The following is a 14,702-nucleotide window of genomic DNA, read 5'->3' on the forward strand; positions in this document are numbered from 1 at the left end:
GACATTCTATAAATTGTAAAGATAATGCATTTTCTTACCAGCCACGCTGTTCCCCAAATACTAACTATAATAAAGACCAGACAGCCTCTGAGTACTGAGCGTGTGTCAAGCCTTGTGAGGTAGGCATCATTTACTTTGCTAGAGAAAGAAACAGGCCCTGAGAGAAACTTTCTGAGGCCAGGCAGCTGTCTCCAAACCCACCCCGGGCCTCCTGACCCTGAACGTGGAGGACCCAAGTCATTCACGTGAATAATTTACCTACATGCATGTCAGATTGAGATTCAGCCCCCAGATCTAATCATCTCTATGCAGGAATGTGTCAAGGAAGGTATACCATTCTATGAGTTCGAGCTGGGGGAACAAAGGCAGGCAACCCTCGACAAACACGTGGTGCGGAGGTGGGCGCCCGGCGCCGGGGCGGACAGGAGCATGTCCAGCCCTGCCCAGTCACAGACCCACCCTGCCATGCTAGTGCAGGGGCCGCCACCGCGTCTCGGGGAAAAGCAGCTTCTCCTGCACAGGAATCTACCCTTCAAAGTGTGTTGCTGAGAAGGTTTGGACCAACATCTCAGAAATCAGACACTGTGTAACACACTTATCTATACAGGCTGTCTATGTCAGGGAATCACCAATAATTCCCATCTCACCATCAATTATTTCTGGTAAATACTGATTATTCTAAGTTAACTGAGGCAACACAAGAACAATATAATGGAAATGTCAGAGTCAATCAGCTCCACCTGCTGAAAACCTAAGGAATCCTGGAGAACGCAGCAGGACCCCAGACCCCGCGGACCACCCCAGCCTCCTTCCACAAGAGAGTTAGTCGTGGGGCAAAGAAACAGCTTTCAAGGAATCTCAGAGGTTCTCAAGGTCTTGAAAGTTGAACGGGAATTAAATATTTGCATCTGAGTCTCACGAGCACATTAAAAGTAAAATTTCCTCTTTCCACGAGAATTATGAGCTTGCGGCGGCGACACTGGCTGTATCTCATGCTCGTGAGATGTTTGGGGGCAGCCGTGTGTCTCTGGTGAATCATTTATAATCATGAAAGAAGTGCTTGGGCCCTCGATCCAGGACCACAGACCCCACCAACGAGGGTCTAAACAGGACAAGCCTCGGCCTGGAAAGGCTGGTGTCCGTGGGGGCTGGGAGGAGCACCAAGGAAACTCAGGGGCAAGCCCCACGCAAGCTCGGCATGTCCTACCCCACGCAGTCGGCATCAACCACAGGGATCTTTTGTTGTTTTTTGTTCAGGAAGGAACATATTACAAAGCCCGGGGCCCAGGGCCTGGACTCCTCAATGCTCTCCACAGAGCCGGGTTAATTGGCACCTTCCCTCATGTTCAAGTCAACTATATATGGCTGCTGAGGGCATCTCAGAGCAGGTGCAACACTGAGCTTTCTTGCTGTTTGGGGAAAGCAGGAATTCCAGGCCTCTGCCTTAATACCTCCACAGAGGCTCTGGCCCAGGTGAGCTCAACTTCTCCCAGGTAACGAGCACAGACCAGCTTCCCCCATGCCCCTCAGGTCACACAGGAGCAGTGCAGTCCCTTGCAACTTGGCACGAGCCCTCACAACCCACCCCACAGGCAGCAGCCCAGCCCTGTGGCCCCGGCCTGGCAGGAGGCAGCTCCTGGAGCCCCTGCTCAGGGTTCAGTACAGCGAGGTCCAGCCACAGCAGGGGAGACACCCACCACCCGGCCATTCATCTTTAACCTAAAACAGACACAGGAATGCGGCAAAGGGTTCCTTCCCCTGACAAACCCGTCCTTCCTATTCTCATCTCTCCCTCCTGCGCCAGTACTGCACCCAAGGCCACCCAGCACTGTGCCCAAGGCCTGACTCCCAGTTTCACAGGGAATCCAAGACAATTATGATTTTGAGAAACTGGGAGCTACATAGAAAATGAGTCGGTAAAGCCATTGTCCACTGATCCTCCACTCCACACAGCGGAGAACAGTCCTCAGGATAAAACCCACGGGGCGGGGAAGACGCGATCAAGGCGGACAGGACGGAGGAGACGCAAAGCCGGTGGTTCAGGGAACAACGCCACGTGAACACAAACCTAAAGTGCTCCACAGCAGGAAGACAAAACACAGGAGACAGAAATGCTGACCGTTTAAAGGAAAAAAAAGATTTAAGTTCTCAAGTCACAATGTATCAGCACAGACTTCTCATAATGCCTGAAACTTGGCGCAGTAAACACGTGAATCAGTTCTCCCAAGTCCATCGTTTTCTTTGCCGAGCCTCTTGAGTCTCAGGCTGGTTTCAAAGTAAGCCCTTCTCTGTTTGTTGATGATTTAATAATTAACACACTTGAAAACACATTGACTTTCAAATTAGTCTGCTAATAAAATATTAATTACCACACTGGCTGTCATCCACAGAAAAAAACACAATCACTTTCTGGATGTGAAAACATTAGAATTCGAAACCACTTTGGCCATCTGAACAGCCCCGGCTTTTGACAAGGGCATTCCAAAGCTAATCTGAAAAACTAGTCCAGGCCATGATCGCTGGGGGGTCGGACTTGCCTCATCACCCCACCTCCCTTCTGGAATTAGACAGAACTTAGACGCTTAGTCTGATGAGAAACATTTACGATCTATTCTCTCCGAAGCTACCTGGAGGATTTCCTCCACATGACAAAGCCTTGGTCTCCACAACCCCTTATCTGACAACTCTCTTAACCAACTGTCAATCAGGAAATTTTCGAATCTACCTATGACCTGGACACCCCTGCTTCCAGTTGTCCCACCTTTCCAGACCAAACCCATGTACATCTTACATTTATTTGATCGATTGTCTCGTGTCTCCCTAAAAGCTATAAAACCAGGCTGGGCTCTGACCACCTCGGGAATGCATTCGTAGGATCTCCTGAGGGTAGTATCAAGGGCCATGGTAACTCATTTGGCTCAGAATAAATCTCCAAATGCTTCACAGAGTTTGACTCTTTACTGACATGGTACCTTTCATGGGTATTCATCTGGGGGACTCACAGTCAACCAGAGGCAGCAGTTGCCTACTGTGCAAAAGTCTCTGCAGGAGTGAGCCTCTGGCACGGGGACTCCAACCCCTGAAGCAGCAACTGTCCCACGTCCCACGGCCTGATAGACCTGCACCTCCAGGGCTTCTCATTTCAGAGTCTCAGCAACAAATCTACCAAACGTGATCAACATCACAGAATATTTCTCGAGGCTTTTGGCTGTTGTTTCTCCCCAAGTTTACTCTAGAACCAGAATGGCAACACTCGGAACAGGATGGTTCTCAGTCACCGACCCTCCTGGTAAATACACTGTCTCCAAGGCCCTTTCCCGCCAGTCACAGCTTCCTTCATGTCAGGCTCAAAGGCCACCTCCCCAAGAAGGAAACTTCTTCAATCCAGCAACCACAGCTCCTGTTCCCATCTAGAGCTTATCTGCCAGGAAGGGAAGACTCCTCATTCCAGAGACAGCAGGTGCCACAAACTCAGGGTTGTAGCCATTGTGAAGGCAAACACTCATGAAATTAATAGACTTTTTCCTCCTTGGATACTGACGTTTCCTCTTCTGGAGGTCAGCCAAGGCCATCTGCATGAGTCACGAGCGTGATGGCTCCAGTCCCTCCTTTGGTGTCAGCAGTGTGGCTCCGCTCTGAGACCCTCCTGCACCAGCCAGGCCACGCACCTGTTCCCACGACTGCTGTCAGCAGACTACAGTGATTCTAAAATAATCAGCAAACTGAGGTTCCGAAGGATGCATTTTAAAGAAAAATGTGTAAGTTTTACTGCATGAAATCAGCTACATCTTTTGCTACTCCAGAGGCTCTTTGTTTTGCTTTCCTCAAGGTTCTCTACAATGATCCCGACAGTCAAGGTTCCCAGTTACAGGCAGAGGGTTGGGCAGGCCGCATCTGATGTGTAACACACGCAGAGGATCCACATCATAGGATTTTCCCTGTTCACCAACATCATCAGGACAAACTTTAAGCAATAATAATCTCCCTGTCTGGAAAACTGAGCTCACTTGAGAACTAATGCAACAAATGTGTTTGACAAAGTTGCAGGTGGACATTTTAGTGAATGAATCACTATTTCAAGGAGGATAAAGGCTCACTATTCAAAGGCATGTTTTTGTCAAGTTTTGTAATTTCAGCTTCATGCATTTAAATCATGAAGTGAGGCTTGTACCTGATACATTACAGAATCTCTACAAAACAGAGAAAATTCCATTTCTGTACATTCACTCTCATTCTTTTCCATATGCATATGGATGGTGGTAATTTAAACTGGCATTCCAACAGGATTTCTAAATTAAACTGTCTTCTACTTTAAACACTACGTGTTAAACATTACACATTCCATTGTTCAACATTTATAGCAGGGTCTGTATGGCCCGTTTTAAAGATTTCTTCCTCACTAAATGCAAGCGTTTAAACAATAAATGGTCTACTCTAAAATATTCTAGAGACAGAGATACATTTGGAGAGTGGACACACTTAACACAGAAATCCGCAACATCAAACAGGCACAACCAGCAGTGAGGGTGGAAGGGGCACCATGTGAGTGCCCCTAAAAACACACACAAGCCTGGCTGCTTAAAAGGAATGAATATAGCTCAACACTCCCATATGAACATTGATGTGTCTACTGCCTTACAGAATCCTCCTAGCTGAGCTGCAGGAATCTTCTTTGGAACCTTTTCTCACCTACACTGCCTACAGGTGCCCACTGGGCTCCCTGGGCAGTATTATGTCTTTGTTTAGAATATCACAGTATTTGGAGGTCTGTTTAATCCCAAGTCAGAGCCTTATCATAACTCAGACACCATCCCTCAGGGCTTGTGGGCCAACTTCGGCTAACCCAGGCTGCTCCACAGTGCCCTGCACATGGGCTTGGTGCATCCACACGATTTTAAGATTTGGGGCTGCTGTTTTCTGCAGTCACAGACGCGGACTTACATATTCATCATGACTGAAGGCAGCACGTATTTGTATGTTCCTTCTGTAACGGTAATAATCATGGCAACATTTCCCCGATCGTTAAAAGAGCCTCCTAACAGCAGTTGCATTCCACCCCCTTCCTTAAAATTAATAGAATTTACCAAAATAGGTGAAATCAGTCTTCATGAGAAAGTGACAAATCAGTGTTCACACAATGGCATAGTAGCTGGGCATAGAGTATACGTCAACATCCCAAACTAAGCACCCATCACAGTTATTCCCAACTCGCAGGAAAGCTAGAAGAATTAGAAGGCTTAAAACATAATTATAAATGAAAATAACAAGAAACCAAAGTTTCTGAGGAGCATTTGTTAGCCAAACAAGGAAAGCCATTAACCAGTGCTGATTACATTGCATTTGATTACATTGCATTTGATTACAGCAGCCAAAGACGTGTCCAGAGGAAGAGACTTTTAAACATTAGTCTTTCAGTAAGAATGGTTGCTTAACAAGTTCAGACTACTGGGCTACACCAATCATCAATTAAAAAGCAAGGCAAACGAGTGAGAGTCATTTTCCTTAATCCTTAATGTGTCAAAAATTACCACATTGGTCAAGCTGGTCTCCAACTCCTGACCTCAGGTGATCTACCCACCCCGGCCTCCCAAAGGGCTGGGATTACAGGCATGAGCCACCATGCCTGGCTGAGAAGTGTTTGACAGAGGCTGAGGGGAGGCTCCTGTCCCTTCCTGGGACATCCACGTCCCACCCAGTTTCCCATACCGACTGTGACACTCGAAGCATCACAACAAGGGCAGCTGCATCCCCGCAGTTCTCTGCACTAACGCCACAGCTGCGTGAGCAGCCATAGCCCTGGAGCTACCACTCAGCCTTATCGTACTGGCACAAGCACAGCAGAAACTACCACACCCCCAAGAGGGAGGAGTGGGGACCTAGGGGAGTGAACCAGGAGGGAGGAATGTGGCCCAGGGGAGTAGGGAGGAGTGGGGGCCCTGGGGAGTGAACTATGAGGGAGAAGTGGAGGCTCAGGGGAGTGAACAAGGAGGGAGGCATGAGGCCCCAGGGCAGTGAACCAGCAGGCAGGTGTGGGGGCCCAGGGCAGTGAACCAGGAGAGAGGCGTGGGGACACAGGAGAGTGAACCAGGAGGGAGGAGGGTGGAGTTCGGCCAAGCGAGTGAAACAGGAGGCAGGAGTTCGGCCCAGGGAGTGAACCAGGAGGGAGGAGTGTGGTCCAGGGAGTGAACCAGGAGGGAGGAGTGTGGTCCAGGGAGTGAACCAGGAGGGAGGAGTGTGGTCCAGGGAGTGAACCAGGAGGGAGGAGTGTGGTCCAGGGAGTGAACCAGGAGGGAGGAGTGTGGTCCAGGGGAGTGAACCAGGAGGGAGGAGTGTGGTCCAGGGGAGTGAACCAGGAGGGAGGAGTGTGGTCCAGGGAGTGAACCAGGAGGGAGGAGTGTGGTCCAGGGAGTGAACCAGGAGGGAGGAGTGTGGTCCAGGGAGTGAACCAGGAGGGAGGAGTGTGGTCCAGGGAGTGAACCAGGAGGGAGGAGTGTGGTCCAGGGAGTGAACCAGGAGGGAGGAGTGTGGTCCAGGGAGTGAACCAGGAGGGAGGTGTGTGGTCCAGGGGAGTGAGCCAGGAAGGAGGACGGAGGAATGCGGTCCGGTGAATGAACCAGGAGGGAGGAGTGTGGTCCAGGGAGTGAACCAGGAGGGAGGTGTGTGGTCCAGGGGAGTGAGCCAGGAAGGAGGAGGGAGGAATGTGTTCTGGGGAATGAACCAGGAGGGAGGAGTGCAGTCCATGGGAGTAGGGAAGAGTATGGTCCAGGGGAGTGAACAAGGAGCCTCTGGGGGTAGCAAGTTCACACACCACAAATACCTCCCAATCCATCCACGTGCAGGGAGGGGCCGGAAACCACGCAGGAGCTACAGCGCTTTCTCCTCACAGAAGAGGAGTGAGGATACCGACTCACGAATGAAATCACAGCTAAAGTTCTACAACGGTGGGGAGATGCTTCACAGACCCAAATGGGTGCAAAAAGAAACCAATCATACAAGATCAGTGGATGGAACGGGATCAGAAATTTAAGCCTATAACAAGCTTTCAGAAAAAACTTCACTTGATCTGCAAGATGGCTGCAGCTCTGCTTGATCATTTCTGCAAATGTCTAACTCGCGATGAGCCATCTCAGAGCCCTTCCAGAGGAGTAACAAAATCAAAACGCCAAGGCATCCTCCGTATTTTAGATAGCCTGCAACAGTATGGAAATGAGCAGCGGTGCCAGAGCTTTCAAGTTTGTTTGAAGTAAATTCCAGCATGAGGGTAGCATCTTTCTGGCTGAAGCAATGAGGTGGGCTCCTGCTCACTGCATGGGAGACCAGTTTTCAGCTAAGCTGCTGTCAAGGGTCTGCAAACCATGATCCCCGACCGAGCCTTGGCCAGGGAACCAGAAGTGATTTTTACACTTTGAAGTTTTAACAAAAGAAATATATGCAGAGACTTCTGTGGCCCTCAAAGTATAACATGTTGCCTACTCTGCCCTTTACAGGAGCTTCTAGCTTTGGTGTCAGTTACAAAGTGTTTCTATAAAATAATGTCACTGATTTTCAAGCATGCCAGGAAAAGTCACACTTCCCAACAACCCTCAATGGAGATGCTCCATCCTGTGTTTCACACAGATTTTAGATTTTTAAAAGCCAAAATAAGGGAGGTAATTCAGGTAAGTATTATAGTAACACAATTTGAGATACTTAAAGATGTGTGACAACAGAATTGGCATTCCTGTGAGGCAATAAACTAGCTCAAACACAAAATAACAAATCAAAGCATGTTTTGGCCTCTCAAAGTGATCAGCGAAATTGGAAATAACATTCAGTTAAATGACACTAAAAAAAAAAAAAAAGCACAAACAAAACAAATACTACTACACCATCACTCCTTAAATTTATTTAACTACTGCTGCCAAATAAAATGGAGAGACTTCTTACTGCAGGGTAATAATCGGCCATTGTCATCATGAAATACACCGCTGTGCAGGCTCAGGCCCTCCAGCCCACAAAGGCAGGGGGAGGGAGGAGAAACGATGGCCAGAAACAAAGGGACAGGGCAACCATGACCTAGTCAGCAATTGTACCCTCCCACCTTTCTTCTGGACTTACAATTTTGGAGCCATCTGGGTTTACCTTCCTATGTCCATAAGTCAGCAAGTTCTCAAAGCCAGAAATCTACAATGCTTCTGGCAGCCAAGTCCTCTCGGCCTTCCCCCATGTTTTAGGGCCTCATCAGCTCACCCCTGGATAGTATCAATGGCCTTGGAGCTCCAGTCAACCTTACACTCCACAGACTCAAGTATGCCAAGAGCCACTCCAGGCTGCCACTTCCATGACCAAAGGCTTTCAGACAGTCGCCAGCACTGCACAAATCCATGTGGCTTCACCAGGCGCAAAGCGGCTCCAGCATTCCATCCAGTCTGTCGCTGCTACCATAGCTGTGAGTCTATGATATGTCAGGAAGGGAAGGAAGACACCATGTACATCATCTCATTTAAGCTTCAGTGTCACAAGGTGGATTTTGTCGTGCCCATTTTATGGATCAGGAAAGTTTTAAGGAGGGCAAGCACAGGGCCCTGCTGACACAAGAGCAAGACCCGCAGAGGCCTGGGCATGACCCCCGCCCCACGTTCCCTGGGTCCTGATATCCACTCCTCCCCCGTGGGAGCCTGATCCTGGGTCTGCCTGAATTGCTACCATTCCTAAGACACGACTCACGTCTGCTCACCTCCTCCTTTATCTGTTTCCCGCAGCCCAGAGGCGTGTGCTCTTCCATCCAGACAGACATCACACTTCAGCACCTGCACCTGACACCACTTCAGCCAAAAGCTTCTCTCAAACCTACCCCCACACCTGCCGGTCACACAGGTCTGCACCCATCACCTTTCTCACATGAATTCTCACGTATTCCTGTGTAGCACCATGCAACTGATTATAGTCTGAGAGGAGGAAGCTTTGTAGAGAAGTCCACATTCTACTTTGCTCCCAGCCCTCCGTCTTGCGTCTTGCATGAGACAACCGATTAACAGCAAATTCATTTCAGCACAACTTTTCCATTTGAAGAAACGCAGAGCATAGGACTCTGGTCATAATTAAAAGCTTGTTTCATTTGTCATTTGAAATTCCATGTACTGCTGCAACAGCAGCACCCCCTCCTCGCCAGGCTCTGCCCTAAGGACATCTTTATTCCAGCGCACGACTCCCATCAGAACCCCGGCAGCGAGAGCCCCGCAGGTTTCCCAGCGCCTCGGGCTGCGGCTTCCACGCTGGGCCGGCACTGACAGGACGGGAATGGTGCCCCCAACAACTACAGGATCGGAAGCTGGTCGACTGCTCTGTAGAATGGAGACATGTTAGTAATCCCCGACATTTCCACTGACAGGCTGCTCAGGTAAACTGGGAAAAATCCACAAAATAGAACCCATGGGGAGGAGCACTTCTCTCTCCAACCTGGCAGCTAATGGTGGCTGTGCAGACGACCTCTTCAGGAAAACTATCCACTGTATCTCAGGTCAACAACAGCCCCGCTGAGGGCCAAAAAATCAGCTCCCCCTGGCCCTTACTTCCTAAGGGTCAGCCCTCCCAGGCCACCTCTCCTGGAAGATCAGCTCTGATGCACCCACGACGGTCAGGAACCGGCTCTGGGACACATTTCCCAGGCTCCTGCCCACCCCTCTCTCTCTTCTTCCTCCTCCACATCTCCCTCTTCACTCCCATCCGCCCTCCCCCTTTTGCTTCCCTTCTCTCCTTTCCTCTCCCTCCCTCATTTCCTTTCAGCCCTCACCTTCTTCACTGCACTTCCCTATGCAACTCAGCTGACGCATTCTCAGGTCAGTAGAGTTTTCTTTCACTCTGTTTCTATTGCAATGATCATTCTTAATGAACAGAAACCTGTTTCGGACCATGTGGATGCCACCTCCTGACCAACTGCTGCCCCGCGGCTCCGTGTCCACTCAGTGTCCTCATGGCGCAGGTGCCCAGCAGTATGGCTGTGACCAGGGGTAGCAACATGGGACATGAGAGAGGTATCCCAGCCAAGAGGCCCTGCAAAGCCTCCCCAGCAAACCGGAGCAAGGCCCAGGGCGGTAGGGAGAGCGCCGTGCTCATGATGTTGGCCGTTCAGCTTCTGCAAACTGTCCATCGACTGCAAATTACTTTGTTTCCATGGTTACAAAAGAATCATAAGCATTCTGAAATACGTTCTCGGTTTCATGTTTGCGAAATCTAAGCAACATTATAATAAAAATCACTGAATTCTGCCCGAGGCTCTGGGGTGTTTTCCTCTCTGAAAGGAGCCCCTTCCAGGACTTGGGGACAGCCTTCAAAATCACGGTTATCCTGGTGGTAACAGGGAACTCCTCAGCCCGCCGGGAGCTGGGGCCCTCTACAGCCCCCACGGCTCCAGACGCCAGTGTTCTAAGGATCACACATGTGCAGATAGCAAAGCTTGCTGCACACACGCCAGGTGCTAACAAGTCCCAAACGTCTCACTCATACTTGCTAACCACATCGCTTCTCTCAGCCTCCACGGCATTTCACATTCTGCCTTTATATAGAGATGAACCATGCATCCTGAGCGTCACAAAGATTCAACTCCTTCGGGGCAGAGGGGTGCATCTTTCCATCACGGGGTCCTCACTCCAGCTGGCACAGGATTTGCAGAGTGGGTGAGTCTAATGTTGATGACACTTTCTCAATATTCCCTTCACACCCCTCCAAAAACAAGAGTGCTGCCAGCTTCTTACCAAGGTTGTAATGAGCAAAATATTTTTCTCTTATTTGTCACTTTTTAACGTAATACTAGTGAAGAATGTGACTCTGCATGTCCACTGTAGGCACCCACACCGTGAACATTCTGCTCTCCTGTGACTGTATTCACAGGTCACAAGGACAAAACTTCTCCATAGTAGCCATATATATATATATACACACACACACACACACATATATATATATATTTTTAACATGACTTCCACTCATCTGAAAGTCACAGATGTGGCTTTTCCTTCATAAAAAGATCCAAAGGATACACAAGCCAGGTTTAATAAACACATTGGTCCAGGTGGGAAAATGACCCCTCAGTCTCCCTCCCCTCAAAGACCAGGGCAGCCAGGAAACTGCGCTCTCCAGTAAATGACAACCGGCAGGATTCCCTAAATCACATTAAATGTGATTAAAGCAGCCGGAAGATTCCCATCTCACAGAGCGCGCCTTTCAAGACTCAAGATGTCCCCGCTCCCTGAATGTCCTACAAAGAACAGACTACCCAAATGAGGACTGAGGCAGTCAAGAAACATGTTTTCGGCCGGGTGCAGCGGCTCACACTTGCAATCCCAGCACATTGGGAGGACGAGGCAGGTGGATCACAAGGTCAGGAGCTCGAGACCATTCTGGCTAACACGGTGATAACCCCCCGTCTCTACCAAAAATAAAAAAATTAGCCAGGTGTGGCAGCGGGCACCTGTAGTCCCAGCTACTCGGAAGGTTGAGGCAGGAGAATGGTGTGAAGCTGGGAGGTGGAGTTTGCAGTGAGCCGAGATCGTGCCACTGCACTCCAGCCTGGGCGACAGAGCAAGACTCTGTCTCAAAAAATTAAAATAAATACAATTTAAAATGTTTTCAGCAAATAGCATCATCGATCCCAAATGAGAGGTACCGTTTTCATTCTAGGAGGGAAACACTACAAAGTACGTATATTTTAGCCCCGTAAGTGAATTCTTCGGGCGTTCCTGTGTCCGCTATCAAATGCAACACATCACCTCAAAAGGCAAAATTCTGTAAGTCACATCCAAGGAGGGGAAAAATCATTCTAAGTTTTAGAAATCCAGTAAGAACCTGATCCAGAGAAGCCTACTTGTTCCAGACTCTAAGCAGCAATATATTGCTACAATGTAATGAAAACGAAGGGATGATTAAGAAAATTTCAATGCTAATAAAAGACAAAAACGTAATTGGATTTATTCTACTCTAGACAGAGCAGCCGGGCAGTTCACCCATACGTTATGAACGTTGCTGTTTATCAGGCAGGGTCCAAACTCTGTCAACAAGGCTTGACAACAAGGGCATGATCTCCACTCACTGCAAGGTCCGCCTCCCAGGCTCAAGCAATTCTCTTCAGCCTCTGGAGTAGCTGGGACTACAGGTGTGCAGTCATCACGCCCAGCTAATTTGTGTGTTTTCAGTAGATGCGGGATTTCACCAGGTTGCCCAGGCTGGTTCCCTGGATCTCAAGCTCCCAGGCTCAAGCAATCCACCCGCCTTGGCCTCCCAAAGCGCTGGGATTACAGGCATGAGCCATCACGCCCGGGACTTTTTTTTTTTCTTTTCTTTTTAAGTGATTAATGTGCTTCAGAGTCTTGTAGGCATTTAAAAAGGAAAAAAAAAAGAACAAGCAAATTCTGTAAGGGAAAGAAAGCATTAACACGTTTTACACTTCTCAAAACTCAAAACTGAAATGCTAAGAATAAATGTATTTTATTCACAGAAGCAGCATTCTTAAAGTTCTGTAAAAGTGATACCATGGACACCACCACATCACAGACAAGCGTGGCAGGACTGCTCAGATTCAGAACACATTCTGAACAGTCCTCCTGCCACTTTCCTCAATGGGAACACTTTATTCTGTCTTTTATTCAAATTAAGTATCTTGCAAGGGAGTTGAAGAAAACTGCATAGCAGATTTTAAAACTTCAACGCTTTTCTCAATTTTCGCCACATTCTGATGCATTTTACTGACTACACGGCCAATAAGCCTAAAACTTTTTGCATCGATAAAGACAATGCTCCTTTTAGCAATAGGCTTTTTCTTTTCTATACAAAGATCTATAACTTAAGCTAGTAAACTGGGTATTTCACAAAGATTTTGCACAATTCCTAGCACAGATTTTAGCAAAATAAAACCATTATCTTTCCGCAATTAAATAAGCAAGCATAGGAAACTGCACAGTTAAAATAACCATTCTATTATTTTATATAAACACAAATAAGAAAGAGTATGCTTTGAAAAACAGTATTTCCATATGCCAACGATGAAGCAGAAGACAATTCCTCAGCCTCATATGACATTTGACAACCGAAGTACTCTGGCCCAAGTCCAGCCCGGTTAAATGGAAATGAACTAAACGTGTGAGTGACCGTGGTGAGGCACTCTGATAGCCACAGTCCAGGAAAGAACAGCTAACATCTTTCTTCTTCATGGGAAAACCGAAACATACTCGAGAGACCTTGATTCTTTAAAACACAGTCTGCCCCAGTACTAACCTTAAGCTCCCATCGATCAAGATTGCTATAACCACAGAGGTGTTTTTCCAGGCCCTCGAAAATCACGGACATGGTACATACACAACGTTTTCAAACACTCAATGCATCCAATTTGTTAAATGTGCTGTGATACCGGAGGTCTTGTGCAGGACCAGAAGTGTCGCAGCCTGGTTACCTGTCCTGGTGTTCAATGCTTTGTATGTGCAAAACCTGCTGTTACAATTTACTGGGCTTAATGTGATTCAGTTCATCACAGAAGAGAGCTATGACATTTACTTAATTCCACGCACAGATTCTCAGGTTCACCTTCCACGAGTGACTGTTCTGTCCACGAGACAGTGGAGGGAAGACCCAGAAAAGGCCTGGGAGATGCCAGGTGCTCACAAACTGGTATCCGTCTGCTGGTTCTGGCTTAAAGGAAAACAGACATAGAAGCAGCTAAAAGGGCTCACTACACCTAATATCACAATGTTCTCAAGTTTACCTTAGCCAAAAATAAAAGCAGAAAAGCAAAACTACTCCAGGGCATGATTCCAGTGCTAATCTGAAACATGAAATATTTAGAAGACAAAGTTTATTGTGAGTGCAAGTAATATACACATAAAACACTGGTTTCACAAAACCCAGTCTTTGCGATTGCTTTTATAAAAAGTAAAATTCTCATGAGGATCGCATACATTAACTGATTTTCAAATGAAGGGACTGGTAAACTTCAGGGCATATGATTTCTGCCACACACGAGGGGAGCAGTGAGAGAGAAGAGCTAGGATCAAGTGTGCTGAAGCTGTCTTAGGACTGAAATTCAGTTTCTGCCAAAACAAAAACACAGGAGTCTGTCAACTTCGATAGCAAGCTCTGCTTGAGAGCGACAAGATGTTAAATTTGCAAAGGAGCTTCTCCCTGTATGGGCACGTGTGATCCTTGCAAAATCATAGCTCAGCATCATCAAAAATCAGGAAAGAACACAAGCCTTCCAGACATGAAATCCAAGAGCAGAAGGGAGCAGAGTCCAAGCTTGCTCAACAGAACTGTTCCCGGACAACAGCACAGAGGACATCACAGGGAGGGCAGGGCAAGCAACAGCAGCTTCTGTGTTGCCACAAGCAGGGCCTGAGCCAGGAGACCAGTCTCCTCCAACCTGACAAGGAGGCGCGAGGAGCCACAGAGAAGTCAATTCAGGGTCCTTTTCAGAAAGGGGCAACAATGAGAAAATCTGGTCTCACCCACCCCATACCCCCTACGGTAGCAGCTAAACTCGCACGTGCGTCTGTCACGTTCCCCGACCCCTCTTGCAGATGCTCTTCCTGCACCCGGGTGCCTGTCTCCGTGCTGCTCCTGAGGCCACACCTGTTGCCATCCACTAGTGACCAGGAATTCACCTTTGTCCGGGAGAAGCAAAGGCAGAGTTCACACACTCCTGTACAGGTTTGTTGGCCGAGAATCTAACTGCACTG

The 14,702-nt window shown here is 48.1% G+C and overlaps 1 long non-coding RNA gene across 4 annotated transcripts in view; it reads right to left on the reverse strand.

The window, feature by feature from the left end:
• LOC119622944 (uncharacterized) overlaps positions 1 to 14,702 on the reverse strand; it is a 157,297-nt gene that overhangs the window by 67,644 nt on the left and 74,951 nt on the right. The gene's annotated exons all lie outside the window — the stretch shown is intronic.

This window comes from Chlorocebus sabaeus, unplaced genomic scaffold (assembly GCF_047675955.1).
Source record: "Chlorocebus sabaeus isolate Y175 unplaced genomic scaffold, mChlSab1.0.hap1 unalloc_scaffold_255, whole genome shotgun sequence".
NCBI classification, from domain to species: domain Eukaryota; kingdom Metazoa; phylum Chordata; class Mammalia; order Primates; family Cercopithecidae; genus Chlorocebus; species Chlorocebus sabaeus.